At 42.2% G+C, this 9,241-nt stretch overlaps 1 pseudogene; it reads left to right on the top strand.

Moving 5' to 3' along the window:
- Positions 1 to 6,120, top strand: part of LOC103741609 — an 11,313-nt pseudogene extending 5,193 nt beyond the window's left edge.
- Positions 6,121 to 9,241: the final 3,121 nt, after the last annotated feature.

Below are 9,241 nucleotides of genomic sequence, written 5' to 3'. Positions count from 1 at the left end.
AGATGGCTCAGTGGTTAAGAGCGCTGACTGCTCTTGCAGAGGACCCAGGTTCAATTCCCAGCACCTACATGGCAGCTAACAACCATCCATAACTACTTCCAAGGGATCTGATGCCTCTTCTGATCTCCATGGACATTGCACGATATGGATGTACTTACATACATGCAGACAATCAACTCATACACATAAAATAATAAAAGTAAAATATTTAAAACAAACAAAAAAACAAAACAAGAATAACAACAAAAAAGAAACAAAAAATTGTTCAAATGAACCAGGCATGGTGTGTGTGGTTGTAGCCCCAGCTACTTAGGAGGCTAAGGCTGGAGACTTGCTTACGTCTACGTTTGCAAAAAGATGGACAACATAGTAAAACGCCATCTCAAAGAACAAACACATAAGCAAAAATAAAAAAATTTTAAATGGTAAAATTAGCAGAGTTTGTAAGCCATTACCTCAATTAAAATGATCAGTGACACAATATACCAACACGACTGACTTGTGTGTGCACTTTAAATGGCTGAAATTATGGTATGTGAATTACCACAATAAAAATGCTAGAAAAGTCGGGTGTGGTGGCGCACGCCTTTAGTCCCAGCACTCGGGAGGCAGAGGCAGGCAGATCTCTGTGAGTTCAAGGCCAGCCTGGTCTACATAGTGAGTTCCAGGACAGCTGGGGCTACAGGGAGACCCTGTCTCAAAAAGACCCCCCCAAAAATGCTAGAAAAAAAAAGCACTGTGAGGAAATTTGTTGGGTTAGACTCATCGTTTCCTAAAGAGAGAAAGCATGCGCTGGAGGACTCTGCTCTTCTTTCAGTCAGTGAGGTGATAAGGACAGCAATTACCTGAGTAAATCCGTGTTTTCTACCCCTAATGCCACATTTCCCAAGCACAGGAAGAGAAAACTGTCCTGAAGCATTGGGCTTGAGGCACAGTTAAACCTGTCCCTCAGTGGCACAGGAAGTGGGTGTACAGCAAGGATGTAACTCTCATCCATTACTTACTTCATTCACAACTAATTGTTTTAGAAGTTTTTTTTTTGCTTTGCTTTGCTTTGTTTTGTTTCACTTTGTTTGACACTGGGTCTTCCTGTAGCCCCAGCTGCCTTGGAACTTGCTATGTAGATCAGGCTAGCCTCAGTCTCACAGAGAGCTACCTGCCTCTGCCTACTGAGTGCTGGGACTGAAGGTGTGTACTACCCTGCCTGGCATTGTTTCTAGCAGTTTTGCCCCCAAACCACATATATTCCTTATGGACAATTGAGAATTATTTCTTGGATTGACTTAAGGTCACAGAGATATCTGAATGTCAAGTGGTTAAAAATACAGCCTCACTTTGAATTTCCACATCCTGCCTTCTATTCAGTGAACTTCCATTCAACCACAGATGAGAGCATAGGATTTTTGGGTGGGATGGGATGAAGGTTGGCTTCCTGCTCTAAACCTGCACCTTTGTAGGGCACAGTGATGCACAGCTGTAATTCCACCTACTTGGGAGATGGAGGCAGGAGGATCATGAGGGTTTGAGACTAGCCTAGGCAACTAAGGAAGATCTTGTCTCAAAGCAAAGTTTTTTTTTTTTTAAAAAAAGAGCTAGAGGGCCTGGGAAGATAGATCAGTCAGTTAGTACCTATCAGGCAAGCATAAGGACTTGAATTTGGATACTTAGTACCTATATGAAATCCTGAGTTTAAGATGGGAACTTCCCAGAGTTGGCTAGCTAGTCAGTCTAGCCAGTTGATAGGCTCTGGGTTCAGTGAGAGATGCTGTCTCAAAAAATAAGGTGGAGAGCAATAGAAAAAGACATCCTATGTTGACCTCTGGTCTCCACATACATATACACACATACATACCTGCACATGCACACATACGTCCCACATGCACACACAAATATTCATTAAAAATGGTTAGTTGTCATGGTTAGGGTTAACTGTCAACTTGACACAAACATTCAACCACCTGGAAGAATATTCTAGGTCCTTTTCTGTTGCTGTGGTAAACACCACGACCAAAAGGGACTTGAGGAGGAAAGGGTTGATTTGGCTTACACTTCCTGATCACAGTTCATCATCAAGGGAAGCCAAGGCAGGAGCTCAAGGCAGGAACCTGAGGCAGGAACTGAAGCAGAGACCATGGAGACCGCTGTTTACTGGCTTGCTTTCTCTGGCTTGCTTAGCTACCTCTCTTATATAACCGAGGCCCACCAGCCCAGGGATGGCACTACCCACTGTGGGCCGGACTCTCCTACAATTAGTAATCAAGAAAGTGCTCCAAGCTGGGCATGGTGGTGCACACCTTTAACTCCAGAACAGAGGCAGAGGCAAGCAGATCTCTGAGATCAAGAGCAGCCTGGTCTGTATATCCAGTTCCAGGTCAGTTGGGACTACAGGGAGCGCCTGTACTACTCAGTTGACGTTCCCTCTTCCCAGATGACTGTAGTTTGTAGCAGTTGACAAAACTAACCATCACAGTTCTAATATTGGCAAAGGAATGCCACAGCAACAGGACAAACTCTCTAGGGAGAGTAAAGGCAAGCAGGCAAAAAACAAAAGCTCCCTCCTACCATGTCCTTTCATATGGGCTGCACCAGAAGGTGCTGCCCACATTCAGGGTGGGTCTTTTGGCTTCAAATAATCTGATCAAGAAAGCCCCTTACATTGTAGTTAAATTCCAGATCCAGTCAAGCAGACAAGCAAGATTAGCCATCACAAGAAGGAACCTCACTGAAGAATTGCCTCCATCAGATTGGCCTGAGGGCATGTCTGTGGGGCATTTTCGTGATTGTTGGGTGATATGGGAGGGTCCAGTCCACTATGGGCTCTACCACTCCTAGGCAGGTGGTCCTGGGCTGTATAAGAAAGGTGTGAGCAAGGCAGTAAGCAGTGTTCAGACCTGTTTGTTTTATTTCTGGGCTTGCCACCTTGCTCCATCTTACCTCAAAGATTTTGTGAACTAGGCTAATGGCTCTGTGAAATCCTTTTCTCTTCTCAGTACTGCTAATATTGATGGCTGAAATCATCTAGTCCTGGCCTATGTAGATCTACACAGTAACATAAGTTTAACATTTACAACATTACAACTTGATTATCCTAGGGGATTCTTGCTCAGGAAAATAAAACTTTATGGTTTATCACAGGAAATAACTTTCCTCTTCATCTGATGAACTCCTTGACATTTATACAATAGAAAGCAATCTCCCTTCACATCCTTGAACTCCTACTCTTTTTTAAAATCATTTAAAAATTTTTAATAACTACACGATTAGAAGAAGCATTTCACTACAGATTTAACATATCCAGTAACACATTCCAGAGCAAGAGTACATCTCTTTCACAAGTGGGTGCAAGTTTCTAGGTTCACAGTTAATACAGTTATACAATATTGAACTCAGTATAAGCCCTGTAAGACATAAAATTGGATGAGTTTTTAACCTTTAAAAAAGATCTCCATTTCATTTTAGAATATATTGTTCCTTGCAGAAAGACTCATTGTTTTTGCTACTAACACTGAGATGTTGGCGCATGCATCTCTAATCTGTATGCATTTGATTATTACTAGTCATAATCGGTTGCACTTGGATCCTTGGCGCCTGTGTATGTCTATGAAGTCATCGGGTAGATTTCAACAGTAATGTTTATCACCTCTGCTAATTAGCATGGTGTAAATTTCCATGTTTCCTCCTCAAATATAATACATTTTAAAAAATTTGTTGATTTTGAACTTCTGCTCTTAAGTCACCCATTTTTTTCTTCTACCAATCATAATATCCCACCCTAGTCCTTACTCAATCATAACCAAGCCCTCCTTTTTGCTTCCACTCCTGCACTGATGGAATTGGCTTAAACTAGACTTCAGAGTCTGAACAAATCAACTCTTGTCCTTTGCCCTCCAAATAACAGTCAGATTCTTTAGAGGTAGATTCTCCCGTATAACTATAAACAAAAAGTCACCCTTGTCTTAAAACTAATTGTTATGGTAACATTAAGTGACTTAGAATTTGATAATCTTTTATCAATTCAATAGTATTTTTAGCTATTGATTCCAGAAAATAGAATATGACATTGAGAAGACATTGGACTTGACCTCTAAGTTCACTTATAAAGAATACCAAATGAGGGGCCAGTGAGATGGCTCAGTGGGTAACGGCACTTGCCACTGCGTCTGGTGACCTGAGTTTGATTCCTGGGGCCCACATGGTGGAAGGAGAGAACTGACTCCTGTGAGTTGTCCTCCTACCTCCACAGGAGCACCATGGTATGTACACACACACACACACACACACACACACAAAGTAAATACATATATACATATACAAATTTAAATTAAAAATTAAAAAAAGAGAATACTAGAGAGTTGAAATGGCTCAGCAGGTAGGAGCACTGGCTGCTCTTCTAGAGGACCCAGGTTTGGTTCTCGGCACCTACATGGCAGCTAACAACCATCTGTAACTCCAGTTCCAGAGGATCCAATGTCCTCTTCTGGCCTCCATGGGCATTGCACATACATAGTGTACATGCAGGCAAAACACTCACACACATGAAATAAAATCAATAAATCTTAAAAAGGTAAATAAAAAGAGATTAGAAAATAAAATGAATCATGGTTTCCAGAGCACAATCTGAATTCCAGCTTAACTTTTCTTGGTGTGTGAGCACTGTTCCTCAGGAGCTGTCCACCTTGTTTTTTGAGGTAAGGTATCTCCTTGGCCTGGTACTTGCCAAGTCTAGGGTGGCTGGTCAGTGAGTAAGCCACAAGGATTTGACTGTCTCTGTCTCCCCAGCACTGGGAATACAAGCATGCCACCACACCTGGCTTTTTATATGGATTCTAGGGACTGAACTCAGGTCTTCCTGCTTGCACAGTGAGCACTTTACTGATCGAGCAATCTCCCCAGCTCTTAATTTCTTAAGTGATGCATATTATTGCTGTTAGTTCAGGTACTATCAGAGCTTTTGAGACTAGCAATCTTCTACTCAGTGATTTTTTTTTTTTAGCACAGCCTTTGGGAAAATTTTGAACATTGCCTTCAGGAAGTAGCAGGGCAAGATAGCAGTGCAGATCTCTAAGAGGAAGTTTGTTGATGATGGCATCTTCAAAGCTGAACTGAATGAGTTTCTCCTGAGGGAGCTGGATGAAGATGGTTACTCTGGAGTTGAAGTCTGAGTTATACTGAGCAGGGCAGGAATCATTATCTTAGCCACCAGGACACACAGTATGTTCTTGGTGAGAGAGGTCATCAGATCAGAAAATTGACAGCAGGAACCTGGCGTGGTTGCACAAACTTTAAAAAATTTTTTTTATTATTTTTATCTTATGTGTGTGAGTGTATTGCCTGCATGTGTGTGAGTGCACCCATGTTGTGCAATGCTGTGGAGGTCAGAAGAGGGCTTCAGATTCCCCTGGAACTGGAGGTAAGGATGGTTCATAGCTGCCGTGTGGGTTCTAGGAATCGAACCCAGGTCCTTTCTGCAAAAGCAGTCAGTGCTCTTAAATGCTGAGCCATCTCTCCAGCTCTGGTTGCACAAGCTTTTAATCCCAGCATTTGGGAGGTAGAGGCCAACCTGGTCTACATAGCAAGTTTCAGGTCAGCCAGGGTTATATAGAGAGACCCTATCTCAAAAATAAATAAATAAATTAAAAAAATAAAAGAGAGACAATTGATCACAGGAGTCCAAAGAGGTCTGGCTTCTCTGAGGGCAGCATAGAGTGTGACACAGAAAATGTGGCCATAGAGTTCTGTGCCATTGCCCAGGTGGAGTTTCTGCATTGCAAACTCTTAGGAGGGCTTGGTGTGCAGAGGGGCTGCTATGGTGTGCTGCAGAGTGGGGCCAAGGGCTGTGATGTCATGGTGTCTGGGAGGCTCCAAGGATAGAGGGCTGAATCCATGAAACTTGAGGGCGGTCTGATGATTCATAGTGGAGACCCTGTTAACTACTAGGTTGACCTCACCTGTGCACCATGTGCGGCTGGGACAAGCTGTGCTGGGCATAAAAATGAAGACCATCCTGTCCTGCGACCCGAATAACAAAATCGGCCCTAACCTAAGAAGCCTCTGACTGACCATGTGAGCACTGTGGAACCTAGAGATGAGATCTTGGCCACCATCCCCATCTCAGAATAGAAGAGTGGGAAGATAAAGTCACCTGTCATGCTCCAGTCAGTGCCTACAGCGTAACAGGGTCTCAGCAGTGCCATCTGGAGGCTAGATGTTGCCCTGTAAAGACATTTTAAGAAACCTTGTGCAAAGACATTAAAAAAAAAAGCAAGTTGGTTTGACAACTATTCCCTCTGTGTTCAAGTCAGTGCCAAAGCGGCTTCTGTGAGTAATTTCCTTATGGATGACAATCTAATTTTGATGTAAGATATTCTCTAAGTGGCCACAAATAGGCTTATTGCTATAGCTGGTAGGAACATCTTGATGCCTTGTAATTAGGGTTTCTGTGCACAAATGAAAGTACATACATGGCAGGTGTGCACCCACCTTCTCAGAGGTAATATCAAGGAGAGTTTGCTGAGGCTGGAGAGATGGCTCAGTGGTTAAGACGGCAAACTGCTCTTGCAGAGGACTGGAGATCAGTTTCCAGCACCCATGTGGGGCAGCTCAAAACAGCCTGTAACTTCAGCTTCAGGGGAGCCAATGCCCTCTTTCTGACCTCCACAGGCACCTGTGCTCACATGCACATATCTTTAGAAATAAAAAGTAGGTGTGGTGGTACATACCTTTAATCCCAGAAATTGGGAGGCAGAGGCAGATAGATAGATTTCTATGATTTCAAGGCCAGTCTGGTTTACATAGCAAGTTCCAGGCCAGCCAGGGCTGCATGGTGAGACCATGTCTCAAATAAATACATAAATAAAAAATAAATGAAATTTTATGTTTTGCCTATATGTACGTATGTGTACCACATGAGTGCCTGGTGCTGGTGGAGGACAGAAGAGGGTGTTGGATCTTCTGAATCTGGAGTTAAAGATGGCTGTGAGTGCATGGTGGGAACCAAACTCAGGTCTTCTGCAAGAACAGCAAGTGCTCTTAATTGCTGAGCCATCCCCTCTAGCCCTTGGGAAAAATTTTTTAAAAAATACTATGGACTTTCTGTCTTGTTGGGAGTTACAGGGCTGGAGGAAATGCTAGAAGTTTGAACAAGGTTCAGCCTTTGCAGCACCATAAAATGGTATGTGGTAGGTGCAAGGTTACTATAGTTCAAACTTAAATATGCCATTTTCTGACTTTTAATTTCTCCATCCAGCATAATGTCCACACAGATATTCTTTGCAATAAATTTATTTGATGATTCCCACAACTGTGTCTTTGTTATCCAGATTTTTAGCTGGTGACAAAGAGGCAGAATCCTTCCTGGAAAAGAAGACAGATGTTATGAGACCAATAATCCATGACTATTAAGTAAATATATGTTCCCTTTAGACAGTATTTTCATGGCAATTAAAAAATTTGAAGACAGTCCTGAATGGTGGCATATTGCCTTTAATCCCAGCACTGGGGAGGCAGAGGCAGAGGCAGAAGCAGGAGGATCTCTGAGATTAAGGCCAGCCTGGTCTGTATAGAGAGTTGCAGGCCAGCTGGGGCTACAGGATAGCTTGTCTCAAAAAAACAAAACAAAACAAAACAAAACTGAAGAATGTAAAATGATTAAGACCAATTTTGTAGACAACTAAAATGGTAGAAATTGAAGTACTGTAAGAACCATTTTTATATCGGAAAGGTCAATTTTTTCACATAATGTTCTGTGAAATTCAGCAAAATGTTTTAGATGCCTTAGAAGTGTTTATTTCTATGTTCATTTAAGAAATTCTTTTTAGCTTTGAAAGATAACATGAAGCAGGTCTGTGGTGCAGGCCTGTAATCGCAGCTGTATCGGGGCTGAGACAGAAGGATCATAAGCTCAAGGCCTGCCTGAACTACAGAGTGGATTAAAGGCAGCTGGTTAACTTAATGAGACCCTGTTGCAAGATAAGAAATGAAAAAAGGGCTAGATATGTACAGATCAATGGTAGAGTCTTGCCTGGCATATGTAAGGGTCAATCTCCATTAATGAAAAGAGAAAGAAAGAAAAAAGCAAACACCCTAAATGCATTTTCTTTCTTGGTGTGTTTGTGTAGTTAGAACAAAATACCACTCAGTCTTTTGTTGCTGTTGCCATAAAAATACTTGTGGTTAAGAGGTTTATGAAGAATAGAAGTTTATTGTTATTTTGGGGTTTGGAGGCTAGAGGGCCAAGAGATTTGACAAAGAAGTCAAAGCGCCAAGCGGGTGAGGACGAAAGAACAGAACAGAAGGCGGACGCACCTTGTAACAGCAAGCTCTCACGGTGATGAACCTAGTCCCATTTGAAAGGTATTAATCATTTTTAGGGACGTAATGACTTCTTATAGACCCTGAAAATGCTTCAGTGGCAATAAAATTTCAACATGAGTTTTGGAGGAGTCACATTCAAACCGTAGCAACCACAGACTGATTTATAAATAATAGAAATTTACTTCTGACAGTTCTGAAAGCTGAGAAGTACAAGTTCAAGGGCCAGCAGCTGTGATGACTAGTGGGGGCTGTTTGCTCTTCTTTCAAGAAGATGCCTGTTGTTATAACCTCTGAACAAGACATATGCCATCCTTATACAGGGGAATACAAAACAGCAGAATACAAAACACTCTCTGAAGCCTCTTTTATGAAAACATTTACCCATTGAGGTTGGAGCCCCATTAATACCACCACAAAGGGGATACATTAAAACCTTGGTGTCGACCAGTGTTTAACATATTTGAAATTATTCAAACATTAATTTGTATAAAAGTTGGAACAAAGTTGCTGTGAGCAAATATCTGACTAAATGAACTTGAAAGAGGAGAGGTCAGGACTGGAGAGATGGCTCAGCAGTTAAGAGCACTGACTGCTCTTGCAGAGGACCCAGGTTTGATTCCCAGCACCCACCTGGCAGCTACGAACTGTCCTTAACTCCAGTTCCAGGGGAATCTGAAGCCCTCTTCTGACCTCCACAGCATTGCATGACACGGGTGTGCTCACTTACATGCATATAATACACTTATACACATAAAATAAAAATAATAAATAAAATATTTTTAAAAAGTGTGAGAGGAGAGGTCTAATTTGACTCATCTACCATGGTGGCTTGGGTCATTCAGTCAGTGGCAGAGGGGGCTTGTGGCACTGCTTGTTTATGTCCCATCAGGCAAAATGCAAAGAGGCAGAGAGCTCAGGCCAGAAATGG

The sequence above is a fragment of the Nannospalax galili genome, unplaced genomic scaffold (assembly GCF_000622305.1).
Source record: "Nannospalax galili isolate Female #2095 unplaced genomic scaffold, S.galili_v1.0 scaffold341, whole genome shotgun sequence".
NCBI lineage: Eukaryota > Metazoa > Chordata > Mammalia > Rodentia > Spalacidae > Nannospalax > Nannospalax galili.
This window is presented reverse-complemented; position numbering and strand designations above follow the sequence as displayed.